The 16492-nt window shown below is 40.8% G+C and overlaps 1 long non-coding RNA gene across 1 annotated transcript in view; it reads right to left on the reverse strand.

Annotated features, from left to right (window-relative positions):
- Positions 1-217: 217 nt before the first annotated feature.
- The window catches only part of LOC141428486 (uncharacterized), a 60786-nt gene continuing 44511 nt past the window's right edge, over positions 218-16492 (reverse strand). The window contains exons 3-5 of the long non-coding RNA XR_012451434.1: positions 13164-13246; positions 4152-4272; positions 218-352 (exon numbers count right to left, since the gene is read on the reverse strand). This is a non-coding gene — a long non-coding RNA (uncharacterized lncRNA). The remainder of the gene's footprint in view (positions 353-4151; positions 4273-13163; positions 13247-16492) is intronic.

Below are 16492 nucleotides of genomic sequence, written 5' to 3' on the forward strand. Positions count from 1 at the left end.
TCAAAACTTGACAAAAATCGATGAAAATCTAGGGTAGCCCCTTAATTTCTATCAAAAAAATGAAATTAACAATGGTCAAATCTTTTAAAAGATGCAGAATAAAAGTAGATCAGTTATGCGATTAGAAACGAACCTTTAAATTGAAAGCCCAATGGTCAGAGATACCCTTTATTATTAGTTAGTAAAAAGTAAACATAGGTTATATAATAAAAAACAATGAACTAAAAAAAAACATATAATTTTCAAAGACAGTAATAATTACATAAAATACTCCGTAGGCTTTAACCTCTGATTTGTAGATAGTAGCTCAATACCACCATATGAAAGTAGACCTCGAAGCTGTCAAATATAACTGCGGGAAAGAAAACACTCTGTTAGAGTTTTAATTAGGTTAACATTAGGTTAAGTGGTTAATTAACCTAAGGTTAGGTACATAAGATAAATGAATAATAAGTACCTCTATTATGGGACACTTGACACCAATTGACCTAGTCCCAAACTAAGCAAAGCTTGTACTTTGGATACTAGGCAACGGATAAACATACTTATATGTATACTTATTTTACTAACTTACTTTTACTTTTTTTCATACTTATTTTTTAAGTACTGACTTTATTTTTTCAAATTTTGACCTACCATAAACTATTTCAAAGGGATCTTGTTACATACATCCATTTTGTTATCAAATTCAATGAAATATTTTAACATACACAACTTTACAAAATAATAGTAACATTTTTTGAACAAAAACAAAAACTACTGCTTACTAATTAAGCCTAACATCTTTATAAATTTATCGTGTTCTTTATAGTATTATCATTGTCATAAATATAGCAGGATATCGAGCGTTGTTGTTCGTGTGACTATGAGTGAGAATCACGAAACTTTAAAACGTTAAACAATATTATTATTTATTTATTAACTATTATAACATTTACTTCAAAAAACAGCATTATTCTAATCTTCGTTAATGTCGCATTCGAATACGTTCACGCAACTCTGGCCTCTACAATTTTTGCACATTTGTTGCATGGGAGCCTCCCTTAAATATTTATTTTATTCTATTTTTAGTATTTGTTGTTAAAATAATGGCCACAGTAATACATAATCTGTGAAAATTGTAAGTGCCTAGCTATTATGGCTCAAGAGATAGAGCCCCGTGACAGACGGACAGACAGACAGACAGACAGACAGATAGACAGACAGACAGCGGAGTCTCAGTAATAGGGTTCCGTTGGCACTCTTTGGGTACGGAACCCTAAAAATACGTAAGTACGAGTACGCGAACGTAAAAGGAAGCCACGCGATGTACTTTTGTTCGTAGTTAACCTACTTGGTCTCTTTTACTGTGGCTGTGCAGAGTGGGCGGGGTAGGGGTGGGGAAGTGGGGAACTAGCGCACTGACCGCGCGGCTCTTTCAAAGTTCAAATTAATCGACGAGAGTAGCTGATGACGGTGAATTTTCAAAATAGCATAGCAGCGTCAAATGAATGAGTGTAGAAATGAATTATACCTTTTTATAAAGAGCATATCCTATTCTTTACTTTAGTCAAACATATCTTGGCGGTAAAGTGTGAAATAATTGAAAAAACTAAACGATTAACAAAAAAAACTGGATAAATTAATAAAAATGTTCGTATTTGGCGCCAGATTGCGCTGAAACTGTAAGTGGTATCGCTTTTGTATGTATAAAAGGTTTATAGTAATAAGTACTTATACATCTACATTCTGTTTTTAAAAACGAAAATAAGCATACTTATTTAAGATCTATCCTTCCAAAATATTGGACAACATAATCAAACATCACGCCATGAACTATGCCTAATGAAAACCTCCGAAAATCACTGATTGTCTGTGCACGGGTGGTGCATTTATTGCATTCTGAATTAAATACAAGACAAATCTCCAAATTTGATACAAGATATTATATGTGGGGGGAGCTCCAATAGAGAGATCTCTCTCCAGGCAGGTGTTATGCCTGGGGACCGAAGTCCAAAAGAAGAGCGTCGGAACTTGTATATATGCGACCGCGTTGAGAAACTTCGATAGCGCGATGTAGAACATGGTCGTAGTTTCCATTGATGTTCACTAGATGGCGCTAGGAGTCGCTACATCAGCCCCCCTTTTTAGACCGGAGGTCGGTGTGGAGTGCGGTGCAGTCTGTGCGTCATGTGGGCGCTTGCAGGTGCCAGTTGCTTGAGTGTGTTGCTCGGAGCCTTGTTGGCGAGCGTTGAGTTGAGTTGCGTTGAGCTGCGTAGCTGTGGGTGAGCTGTGTTGAGCTGCGTGGCGTGAGCTGCGGGGAGCTGCGTTGAGTTGAGGTTGTCACACTGTAGACACCAGGCATATGTAGTTACATGCTAGTGGTGCACGGTGTGGTTAGTCTGGCCTGCTGTGAGACTGCGTCTTCGTCTTGGATGTCTTCGAAGGCTGCGTTTTTCGTCCATTGTCGGGGTCACCAATGCGGGGGGGAGCGCAGCTCACTCAACACAGCTCACCCACAGCTACGCAGCTCAACGCAATATTAACTCAACTCAACGCTCGCCAACAAGGCTCCGAGCAACACACTCAAGCAACTGGCACCTGCAAGCGCCCACATGACGCACAGACTGCACCGCACTCCACACCGACCTCCGGTCTAAAAAGGGGGGCTGATGTAGCGACTCCTAGCGCCATCTAGTGAACATCAATGGAAACTACGACCATGTTCTACATCGCGCTATCGAAGTTTCTCAACGCGGTCGCATATATACAAGTTCCGACGCTCTTCCTTCGGACTTCGGTCCCCAGGCATAACACCTGCCTGGAGAGAGATCTCTCTATTGGAGCTCCCCCCACATATAATATCTTGTATCAAATTTGGAGATTTGTCTTGTATTTAATTCAGAATGCAATAAATGCACCACCCGTGCACAGACAATCAGTGATTTTCGGAGGTTTTCATTAGGCATAGTTCATGGCGTGATGTTTGATTATGTTGTCCAATATTTTGGAAGGATAGATCTTAAATAAGTATGCTTATTTTCGTTTTTAAAAACAGAATGTAGATGTATAAGTATGTTCCAAACAAAAGCTTGATGAAAATTACTTAAACACCTAGTTTATTTAATCATAATAATGCATATTACAAAACTTTCCTTTCCTTCCAAAATTTTTGACGACCGGATAGCCCAGTGGTTAGAGAACCTGACTACGAAGCTTGAGGTCCCGGGTTCAATTCCCGGTCGGGGCAGATATTTGTATGAAAAATACGAATGTTTGTTCTCGAGTCTTTGGTGTTTAATATGTATTTAAGTATGTATCTATCTATTACAGTATGTTTATTCGTTGCCTAGTACCCATATTACAAGCTTTGCTTCCTTTGGGACTAGGTCAATTGGTGTCAAGTGTCCCATGATATTTAGTTATTTGTTTATTATTTCCATCCTTAGAAAACTAAAATAAGAACATCAAATTTAATACTATGTTCATGAATCTATTTGATGTTCTTATTTTAGTTTTCTAAGGATGGAAACAACCGCTATCGGTTGTTCCACGACTATGTAAATTCAATTTAATAATTAATTCCTGGAAATACTTTCTTGATCGCATTATTATAGCAGATAGCTAGAAAACCATTTGTATGTTGTTAGGCATCAAAACATGGCAGTTCTGTAGTCTGGCCAGGCGGACTATGGGAAAAACCGGCCAAGAGCGTGTCGGACACGCCCAAAATAGGGTTCCGTATCCATTACGAATAAATTAAGTAATATTTTTCGTATTTTATACGGAATCTTCCAAGTTTAGGTATATTTTATACCTTAGGCTGCTATTTACTCATAAACTTACAGCCACCCACCTTACGTCTATGGGAAAAAAAAAATATTGTACCATTTTTTCGGCATAGTTTACTTATATATCCGTGCAAAATTACAGCTTTCTAGCATTGATAGTCTCTGAGCAAAGCCGCGGACGGACAGACAGACAGACATGGCGAAACTATAAAAAAATGCATTTATATATTAGATGTACAATCGACCCAACGGTATCACCACCGGACAATCGAAAAAACAATTTTTCTATAGTCCACGTCCAGCTGGCGGGACTACACAACCGTACCACGGTTAAGAAGGGGTTCCATTATACTCTATAAAATATTACACGGACATTCTTACCAAATTGACATAAATGAGCATACATTCGATTACTGTTTAGAAATAATGTATACGCGACTGTGAATAGCAACTGCATTATGGCCGATAATATAAGCCATGGCACCATCATCCATCCAATTCCCTACGAAATAATAAAGTTTAGTTCTTAATATGTCTATGGGGTGCAATTTCATCCCTTAAATACATGAAAATTGACGAGATCTTATGATGATTTACGCGAATAAAAAATTGCCATAAGTTATATTAGTACCCAAAAATCTACTATCTAATGTAACAAATAAAAGGGCCATAGTCGCATTTTCATAGTAGACCTAAGTCGGTCGGTTCTTACATCAAATGGGGTTGGGTTTTTTTTGTGAGTACGTACCTCTTGTAGTTAAGATTATGCCACAGTATATATCGCACTGCCACACCAACACTGCACCAACTCAAAATAATGCACCATTTTAATTTAGACTTAAATCAAATTTCTGGAAGGTCTAAATTAAAATGGTGTATTTTTTTGAAAGGATGTTGGTCTTGGAGTGGGTATATTGGCTTATATATATATATATATATATATACTGTGATTACGTTGAGTATGAACATCCTACTTTCGACAGTTTTTGAATTATAATTTTTTTAAAGATTTCTTGTAATGTATATTTTTTCGGGATGTTTGAATCAAGCGATTAGCTTCAAATATTGAAATGATGTTCTCTGAGGATGTTCTTTATATAGATTTGCATCGCCACCCAAAAAAACTGATACTAGTTATCATATGTATAAAAAAAAGACCAAATATATATTTTTTTTATGTTGGTTGTGATTGTGAAGTAGTGACACCTCTAAAATTCTTTCTCAGAATAGACCATTATATTGGGCCATTATTATAATTAGTAAGTACCTAACTTGCCTACATATCAAAATCTTCCAGGCGTTATTTCCTATCAAAAAATAGCAATATGTGTAATTCAAACGGCGTTTTTACGGGTTAGTATCGTTGCGACTAAAAAGCAGCTGGTCTACGTAGCAAATTAGAAATAAAATTGGTCTAAGTAGCAAGTGGTCTAAGAAGCAACTGGTCTAAGAAGCAACTTGTCTAAGTATCAAGTGGTCTAAAATTCTTTGACTCAAAGTGGACGGAGCTCCGCGAACGCCGAGCTTATAATTCGGCCTGGCTGAGGCGCTTCGCGCCTTGACGCAACTCTAACCTAACCGAGCTATGTTTTTCTAAGTTTTCGACAAAAACAAGTTAGGACCAGTTGCTTTTAAAACCACTTGCTACTTAGACCAGCTGCTTCTTAGACCAATTGCTACTTAGACCAGCTGCTTTTTAGACCAGTTGCTACTAAGACCAACTGCTTTTTAGGCGAAATTATACTAAGCCGTTTTTTCTATGTCGTATGTATACCAACACCTCTATTAATGATTGAGTTTTCTAATCAGTTTGTCGTACTTTTGAGTAAAATGCTAATGCATTAAAAATGTTCATGACAACTTATAACAACAACATTTTGTATACGACACTGAAAACACCGGTTGAATACAGAACTCGCCCACACATTGCTGTTTTTTGATAAGTATACTTGGTTTTTGTTAGCATTAGAAAGAAAGTAAACAATCTTGACGAGTATTTTTATCTTTGAGTATTTATCTAGAATGGAGCAGCCTTGAAGCGCATTTCCCCTCTGTCACAGGTATGAACCCGCCGGGTATACTCGTTTAATAAAACTGTTTCGCTCTCCTCTCGTGATATTTCGGAACCGTACATGTCAGTGAACAGAGCTCTGACAAAAATGACTGGGGGCTTAAAAAAGGTCTGACACGTCGAGTCTACAATAAAACATAACTTTTCATAGGAAAGTATTTTCTACGTAATTATTGATGTTTTATCAGTAAAAATACGATAAGCTTATAATATTGTTATTGAGGTCAGTGTGGCCAACATTTTATAAACGTGGACAATTTGGCAATTTTAATATTTTTATATAGGTACCTATCTAGTATAGATTAATTGAATTTTTTATTGCTATTATGAATTATACATTTATCACATTCTTTGATTGACATCATCAATGTAGACTAAGGCCAGACGCCGACTGCAATTTTTTCGCCTCGTTCGAGTGCTGTTGAGTTATGGAATTATTTATTGAACGAACGATTTTATTTATATGTTGGAGTATAGCCATAGAGTATAGTGCTATATGACGCAAGTTACACTTTTAAAAGCCACAAGCGTTGCTTCGCCAGTGTCTCGGTACAGAGAAACTATAGTAGTATCGCTCGCTCTAGTGTTTCATTGCTCTATACCGAGATTCTTTCGAAGCAATACTTGTGGCTATTATGGTGTTACTTGCGTTATGTAGCATCATGGTCAATAGCTCTATATGGGTCTATGGCTAGATCATATAACGAGATAACTAGACAATGTGATTAATTCGGTACCAGTTGTATTACTTTGGATACCTACCTATGCTATACGAATAATGAGCACAACTATCCAAAGATATCATGTACCTATGTAAAAATTTTGCTATTTATAAAGCTTTTCATAAATCCTAGAATCAGTTTTCATTAGAAAATCTCTAAACACTTTTAAAACCTCAATATAGCAATTTATATATGAACACACACACATGTATATGAACGATTGAATGCTCGACATTCTTATCGATATGGCCCCAGCTCTAACTGTTTTTACTTTGTTATGTTTGTTTGTTTTACTTTGTTTGTTTTTACGTTGTTTGTTTATGTGTGACGTACAAATGTCATGTCCAGACAAGAAGTTTTTTTACCGTGTGCATGCAAGTTACTGTTGTGTTTATGAATTCGGTTTGTGTGCGTGTGTACAAACATTGTGCTTTTTTCATTAGTTGTAAAATTGCATATGTGAAAGTGCCCCGCAAGTTTTTACAGAAAAAAATATTAGCAACCGGTGAGCGATACCCTAAACCTACCTACCGTTCTAGCTAAATACTCAAAGATTTTGATTGAAAAACGTTTTAAAAAAACATTAACTATTACTTATGATAACAAAAAAATGTAAATCTCATGCATACATGTTTATTTAACGTTTGGGCTCCACAGAAAACCAGCGTTACTGCACATAATGTGCGGCAACACATGCTGAGTGGAGACCCTTTTTGGTATCCTGCTGTGTCACCTAGTAACATAGTTTTAGTGCTAGTTCTAGTCTTAGTTTTAGGTGGTACATTTTTGGAGCCAAAATAAACTTTCTTAAACTTTAAACTTTAAACTTAAACTTTTAAACTTAAACTTTTTTAAATGATCATATATCCTTGCTAATTGTTACATATTTGCTTTGATTTATTTTTCAACAGTCTTATTTTTAAAACGTGTCGAATAAATAAGTTTTCAAGTATGGCAGCACATTTTATGAAATACTTTCCAAAAATCCAAATGCAATACTGATACAATTCATTTTGCGAAAAAAAAATGTTGTTTTTTTTTAATTAATTTATTTGCGTCGGTATGGCGGGCTGTAAGTCACACCGGAGAAGTATGGCATTACGTTACCGCCTACATCTTTTTTTATCGATTATCGGAAAATTCAAGCATTTTTGTGGAACAAATCTTTCGACACTTGAAGGAAACATCGTGAAAAGAAAGAAAGAAAGAAAGAAAGAAAATAATTTATTTATAACAGCAATGACACATAATTAGTAAATATAACAAAAAGAAGTGTTGCCGCTATAAAAAGGTCCCGGCTCAGCATATCGCTGGTTGAAAACCAGCACTGGTCTTCCGCCGGGCCACAGGAGAGTGAAATTACGGAAAGTCACACAAAACAAAACAAATACAAAAATAGCTACGAGACTAAAATATAAGTTGGCTGTATAGCCCACATTATCATGGCAACAGTGTAATGAAAAAGATAAGAATAATTTGACATTGACATATGACAATTACAATTATGGCATCAGCAGACAACGCGAAATAAAACCAGAACAATGTTGATCGCCATTAAGGGGAACAATAATAATAACAATGTTGATAGAAATTTAAGTTAAAACGATACGAATAAGAGCTACGAACAGGCAGGAAAAGAAGCGACGGTCACTACGAGGCCCCACTCCTATGGACGAGCGAAGGTGCGAAGCTGCCGAACAATTACGACAACGCCCTGCGACGATTGGTCGGCGTCGAGAAGAAACTCGACAACAATTCAGTACTGAAACAACGGTACAATCAAGAGATGAACGAACGCGCTACTGACGAAAGGCTACGCCGAGCCTGCACCGCCACACCGAGCACCTAGGGTGTGGTACCTCCCGCACTTCGCCGTACTCAACCCAGCGAAGCCCGACAAAGTGAGGATCGTCCATGACGCCCCTGCCAAAACACGAAGCGCGAGGCGAGGAGGTATCCCTAAACGACCGCCTGCTTACTGGGCCCGATTTGCTGCAACCGCTGCCCGGCGTGTTAATGAGGTTCCGCCAACACCCAGTCCCCGTTTCCGCCGATATACGCGAGATATTTATGCAAGTCAAAATCGAGCCAGAAGATAGAGACACGCTGCGGTACCTGTGGCGCGGCGACCGACGCGACGACGCTCCACCGGACGAATACAGAATGACGTCACTCGTTTTTGGCGCCACGTGCTCGCCCTCCATCGCAATCTTCGTGAAAAACAAAAACGCCGAGCAGTATCAAACTACGCACCCGGAGGCGGCGGAAGCAATCGTCAAGAACCACTACGTCGACGACTACCTCAAGAGCTTCGAAAATGTAGCAGACGCCATCAGGGTCTCGCGCGACGTCCGACACGTACATAGCCAGGCGCGCTACGAACTACGGCAGTGGGCGTTGAACTCGGAAGAGGTGATAGAAAACATCGTGGAGAAACCTGCACGTCACGCGACCGTCGACTTGAACAACGCCACTGAACGCGTACTGGGACAAACCTGGAAGCCGTCGACGGATAAGATCGCGTTCAACCTAGACCTCACGCGATTGCCATCCGACGCGCTCGACAACGCGGAGCCAACGAAGCGCGAAGTCTTGAAAACAATGATGTCGGTATTCGACCCGCTCGGCCTTGCGACACCCGTCACCGTTATACCGAAGAAAATACTACAAAAGGTATGGCGCCGCGGGACCGGATGGGACGAGAAACTGGATGCCGACCTAGCCCAAGGATGGGCAGAGTGGACAAGAAATTTGAAGGCTCTACGCGACGTGACGATCCCACGATGCTATCCCGGCTACACAAGGGCGACCCGACGCGAACTAGCCTAGAGTTACAAGCCGCAGTGCTGGGAGCCAAGATGGCAGCCGCCGTCGTCGAAGAACACGATCACAAGCCCGACTCAAAGACGTTCTGGACAGACAGCCGCACCGTGCTCGCGTGGCTCAGGACGTCCCGTCGCGAGGATGACTGATAGATATGGAAATACTAGGAATAATACCAGGAATCAGATCAAACACATTTCTTAGGAAAGCTGTTTATTCAATGACAATCTGTCATAGACAATCAGAACACATCAATGACCCTCCACCGTTGCCTACCGTGTCGCATACGCAGACAAGCGCCACCGGTCCCGCCCACTGGAGACCATCCACGAAGTCGTCTAGCGCACCACAAGCGCCCGTTCACATACACGGGCCTCGACTACTTCGGGCCCCTGACTGTCACCGTCGGCCGCAGCACCCACAAACGCTACGTGGCGCTGTTCACCCGCCTCACCGTACGCGCCATCCACCTGGAGGTGGTACCCAGCCTCAGCGGGGACTCGGCGGTCATGGCACTCAGGCGCATGATCGCATGCCGCGGCTGCCCAACCGAGCTGTGGTCCGACAACGGGACCAACTTCCACGCCGCAGACAGGGAGCTCCGCGACGCCTTCCAGCAAGCCACCCGCGAAGAAGCAACTCAGCGCCAAATCACCTGGCGTTTCATCCCAGCGGGCGCCCCATTTATGGGGGAGGGGCGTGGGAGCAACTGGTGGCCACCACCAAGACAGCGCTGCGCGCCGTGCTACAAGAGCGACGCCCGAGCGACGAGACCCTCGCCACTCTGCTCGCCGAGGCAGAGTACACCGTGAACAGCTGACCGCTCACCCACATAGCCGTCGACCCCGACGAGCCGGAAGCGATAACCCCGAACAATTTCCTCCTCGGAGGCTCCGCGCGCGTGCCTACACCGGGCACCTTTGATGACTCCGAGCTCATCGGCCGCGCCACGTGGAAGACCAGCCAGCGCCTTGCCGACCACTTTTGGAGTCGGTGGCTCCGCGAATACCTGCCCACGCTTCAATACCGGCGGGAGCACCACGGACGCGGCGCCCCGATCGCGGTCGACGACATCGTCCTCGTCGTGGACGGCACGCTACCACGCAACACATGGCCGCGGGGACGCGTCATCGCCACCTACCCGGGACCGGACGGCGTGACCAGAGCAGTCGACGTGCAGACGAAGGGCGGAGTCCTGAGAAGGCCTACCAAGAAGCCGGTGATCCTGCCAACGCAGCCAGACGTTCTACACGACGGGCTTTCTGCAACGCTCGCCCGAGCAGCGCGCGCAGCACCATCAGTACGGGCACGGACTCATTTACCGACCACGGGTTCATGACGAGCACATTAAGGTCGAGAGGTTTTATTTGGGGGGTTGCAATCGAGGTAGCCTGCATGTTACGACACTGTTTACGAGCAAGTGTGATGAAAAATATTAAGATATGAACGGATCCGTGATGTACTAAAATGTAGGGCACTTAGGACATTCTAGAAAAGGGTAAAATAGGTCTAATAAAAATGCGACCGTTTTCGAGATATTTCGACTTTTTATAGATGTTGATGTTTAAGTTTCAATTTCATTCTTTGGCCTCTGTGTATAGATATTTGTACGTATTTACAACCATTATACACTTGTCGGCTTTGCTAAGAGGTTGACGTTTCCGTTTTTTCCGAGGCGAAAGTATTTCTTCGCTGTGTCGTCTATGCGACATAGTACTTGGCTACTCAGAGTCCATGTTTAATCCAACAAAACTCAACAAAAACACGACCAAACAAAATTAACAAATAAAAAGTCTATCTCAACAAATTTAACAAATAACGTCAACAGCAACAATAACACGAGAAAACGCACTGATCACATCCGATGACAATACGAGTAAAGTATCGAAAATCGGTTGAATACCACTTGAATACGAAAAACATGAACAATGACGTTGTGTGTTACTGAGGGCCTACTCCGGAATTCGAAAATCAAAGCTCGTACCGCAACGCCCCTCCCACCCCCGCACTAAATAGTAGTGTCAGAAGGACGGAACGACACGAACTTCGATTTTCGAATTTCGTAGTAGCCCTGCTGGCCCTGACTACGAAATGCAAAACTCGAATTTCGTATGTTGCCGTCCCGCTGACGCTTATCTCATTTAACACGCGAGTGAAAGGGACGGTGCCATACGAACTCCGTTTTCTACTTTTGTTAGCCCCTCTGTATTTTTTTACGTTGGCACTAAGTGATGAACACTGTATTTTTACCTTTGCTTAGATTTTATCACTTTATCGTAAAAGTGCATTTATATTTACAAAATGGAAAGTAGAATATTGTATGCTATAATGTTATTTTGCTATCGTAAAATATACATTTTATCGGTTATTTACGAAACCGAAATATGGAGCAGCACTGTTCCTTTTATGCTGGTCACATTTTTTTACTTTTGACATTTCAGACTGTCATTTTAGTATCTTCATTTCGATAGACCATAGTCCTATTTACGCAACCCGGATGGGCTTTTCTGCCTTGTGGTCGAGAACGTAGTGTTGGCTCCCGTCGTCTGTCGTGTGCCCCGGTCGCTACGGACGCCGCATGCGCGTTTGGAGCCCCGCTGGTCTTGACATTGGCCGCGCCCGTGCCCCCCGGCGCGTCGACCTGGTCCCCCACGGCTAGCGTGTCTACGGAGATTTTACGCAGCTCGTCCAGTGTGGTGATCCGGTGTCGAGTCCTATTCTGTCCAATTACTACAATATGCCCATTACTCGTCGAGCTCCTCTCTACACCAAAAATACGGGGAGCCTCCACAAAAACTGCATGCCGAGCGCTTGTGAGAAACTCAGATAATATGCAGCCGGGATCTTGGTCAAGCAAGAAACACTTCTTGCTTGACCACACTGTATCCCGTGTTCTTTGCGATTTACAGTTCGGGCAATCCTTTTAATTTTAAATGCAGATATGACTTTGATGAAGGAAGACATGGTTACGATTAGGTATACCTTCCAAATCACCTTCCAACACCGAGATTGAAAAGGAATAAGAAATCAAAAATAAATATTTTGACTGATGGATGAAGTTTACCACCAATTCCGATTAAAATATCGGACATTCTAATTAATATGTTGAAATTCATGCCCAAAGACATTAAATCTTTTTATGAAGTCTTATTAAAAAAAAAATTGGACATTATGGGGCTGTTTCACCATCCATTGATTAGTGTTAACTGGCGGTTAGGTGTGATGCCGTCTCCATTTGTTTTGTTCGAATAGACGAAGACGGCATCACATTTAACAGGCAGTTAACACTAATTAATGGATGGTGAAATAGCCCCTATATCTACAATATATAAAAAAGCTCTTAAATCAAAAAAATTATTATGGATGTGGTACAAATTTAACTAAACGTAATTAAACGTCTGGTGCCATATCATACATTAAATAAAACGATAAACAACTGTTTATTAAAATTGGATATAGCAATCGCAAATCTGCTAAAATCTCATTAATAAAATTATACGGATTATATTTATTATACTAAGAATAGCTTATTTTGGGTACCTTTTTGACAATTTAGTTTAAATTAACACTAAAATATAACTTAATGCAAAAATTAAAGATTTTGTTTTATTTTTCTCTCCTGTAAACCAAAGGTAAGTATGAATGAGGCGTGTGGCACAAACGTATTCTCATCCGACGTCTAATAAAGATCATTGTTATAATTCTAAAGTCCTGAATAGCTCAAAAAGACAATAATTGTACTACACGAAAATAAGAATATTAGTATATTTTTGTTACCTGTTCAATTCCCTCGAATAGTAAAATGAGGGTTATGAGATGAGGAATACAAAGGACCGTTAAGATATTATAGATTACGTTTGCTGAAAAATAAATAATACTAATTAAAATTAACTTTGTCCACTTACGTACTCGTATGCAGTTTAAAATTTGCATTCAGATTATAAACAAAAGGTGGATATGTCGCAACCAGATGGTATAATCCGCCGTATTACATTACGATTAGCCGGATTGAATACGGCTGAATTAAAATCCGCCTGAATGTATTCGGCGCAATACGTTTTTCAACACGGATAGCCGTAATGTAATACAACGAGTCCATTAGCAGCCGCTTTGGCAGTTTTTTTTTATTATTTGACTCTTAATCGACGGAGCTCCGCGTTTCCGCGTGGCTGAGGCGCTATAACCTAACCTATGATTTTCTTAAATGTTTTCTATGTTTTTTACGATGCGGTTAAACGTAGACCGCCTTATTGAAGAATGTATCACACTAACAATCCGGCTAATCGTTGAGCCGCCGCTTTTCAAAACGGCCCTGTTTTTAACAACGGCTAGCCGTAATGTAATACGGCGGATTATACGATCTGACTGCCACAGATGTACTGAGCGGCAAAAATCTGGGCCTCAAATCAAATGTATAATGCAGTAATAGTTAATTTTATATACAGCGTGTATTTTTGATACTACCTCAAACTTTAAGCACACGGCGGCCACGCCGTACAAAATACGCGTTCTTGAATCTACATAGGCACGACGATATCTGTACACGCGTCAATGTGTGCGTAAGATACACAGGGCTGACTATCGCAAAACCCTAATAAGTGCTACCTGTATGTAGGTAGCACTTATTAGGGTACTTACATGTAGGTATGGCTTAAATAGTGCAAAGAAATGTAATAGTTAATCTTACCTATTTATTTAAACCTACTTAAAATGTGTCTGTCCGTGTATTTAAGCATTATTATTTTCAATTACAATAGATATACGACTACAAACTTAAACGAATTGTTCGGTAGGTAGTTATTTCATGTAGTAATCGTGATAATTTCAGAATTCATTATTTATTTATAAAAAGGAAGTAGGTAGGGTACCATTTCGCAAAATCATTGCTCCCGAACTTAGTGCCGTGCGGCCGACATACATCGCGTTGCGCACCCGACTGCTTTCCTTTCCTGCGGTTTTTCTGCAATCTGTGCTTGGGGGGTGGGGTAACACAAACCGGTGCGGTGCGGGGCGGGGTGCATTCTGTACGTTTGTACTATTATATATTCTGTGATATCAGGTGTGTTACACACAGAGCGCCATCTATATACTTCCAACCGAGCTAATACTCGTAAAGGTCTCATCGACCGAGGGAACTAGGTATGTATTGGTTTCTCTATTAGTTCGAAGCTGTGCGGATAGATGGCGCATTCGGGGATGTTGCCCCTCGACACAGCAGGGCTGCTACGAAACTCGAAACTCGAAGTTCGTATCGTACCGTCCCTCTCGCTCTCGTATTATATAGTATAATTGTCAGAGGGACCGCATGACACAAACTTCGAGTTTCGAGTTTCCTAGTAGCCCTGCCAGTAGTTTGTCACTTCAAAGTTCAATATCTCAAAAACGGCTGAACAGATTTTGATAAAACTTGATTTCAAATAAAAAAACCGGCCAAGAGCGTGTCGAAAACGCCCGAAATAGGGTTCCGTAGCCATTACGAAAAAAATTGAGTAATATTTTTCCAAGGATTTCGTATTTTATACGGAATCTTCCGATTTTAGATATATTTTATACCTTAGGCTGCTATTTAAGAGTAAAACTACTAATAATTGTCAAGCAAGAGCCGTTATAGTTTTAAATCAAAGTTTGATATACTTACTACCATCCTGAATTTTTATATAATTATCATATTAAGTAAAAAGTTTTAGGTGGCAAATAATTATTTGATACTCAGCTAAAACGTAAAAAAATATAGGGTTGTTGTGGAGTACGTAGTTTTGTTTTAATTTAGATGGACATGCGATTTGCACGAAATGAGAGAATTACCCACCCGCCGGTTTAGATTTTAGAGGGGGGGAGACGCTCGGATTTAATGAAATTTTTCACTTTAAATTTAAATATTTCGCAAACAAATCACTCAATCGAAAAATCGTCTTAGCAACCCCCTGATGATGATTTTAAAAGACCTATCCAACGATACCCCACACTATAGGGTTGGATGAGAAAAAAAAATCACCCCCACTTTACGTATATGGGAGGTAGGTAATTTTTTTTTATTGTACCATTTTGTCGGCATTGTTTACATATATATCCGTGCAAAATTATAGCTTTCTAGCATTGATAGTCCCTGAGCAAAGCCGCGGACGGACAGACAGACAGATAGACAGACATGGCGAAACTATAAGGGTTCCGTTTTTGCCATTTTGGCTCCGGAACCCCAAAAACCGCATTCAAATCGGTCCACCCGTTTAAGAGCTACGGTGCCACAGACAGACAGACAGACAGACACACACACACACAGACACACATTGCGGTCAAACTTATAACACCCCTCTTTTTGCGTCGGGGGTTAAAAAGGCGGGAAAGCATAAGAAAAATATTGGATTAAATTAAATGTCATAATATATTTTGAGAAAAATTCAGAATTCTTCACCATCAAAAGCTTTATATTAGTCTCGGCTAGAATAGCAATTCTGGCTTCGTATTAGCACAGAATATATAATAGTAAGTACTAACGTATAGAATGACCACTCTCCGCCCCGCACCGGTTCGAGTTACCCCACCCCTCAAGCGCAGATTGCAGGGAAACCGCAGGAAAGCAGTCGGGTGCGCAACGCGATGTATGTCGGCCGCATGGCACTAAGTTCGGGAGCAATAATTTGCGAAATGGTAACGGTACCCTACCTACTTCCTTTATAAATAAATAATGATTTCTGAAATTATCGCGATTTATACATGAAATAATTACCTACCGAATAATTAGTTTAAGTTTGTATTCGTATATCTATTGTAATTGAAAATAATAATGCTTAAAAACACAGACAGACACATTTTAAGTAGGTTTAAATAAATAGGTAAGATTAACGATTACATTAATTGAACATATCTAAGCTACACCTACATATAAGTACCTTTCAAATGTCATTGGTAGAACTTATAATACTAACTAGGGTTTTGCCACAGTATAACAAGTTTCCCTACAGTAAACCGACGGAGACGTCTAGACAGAGCAATCGTGCGGGGCGCGAGGGGTGAAACGCGGGTGGGAGGAGCCCCAGCTGCATACTTCGCCGTTCTTAGTAGCTTGGGACAAGTCTTCTAGGCTATCGCGATTTTATTTAACATTT

The sequence above is a fragment of the Choristoneura fumiferana genome, chromosome 6 (assembly GCF_025370935.1).
Source record: "Choristoneura fumiferana chromosome 6, NRCan_CFum_1, whole genome shotgun sequence".
NCBI lineage: Eukaryota > Metazoa > Arthropoda > Insecta > Lepidoptera > Tortricidae > Choristoneura > Choristoneura fumiferana.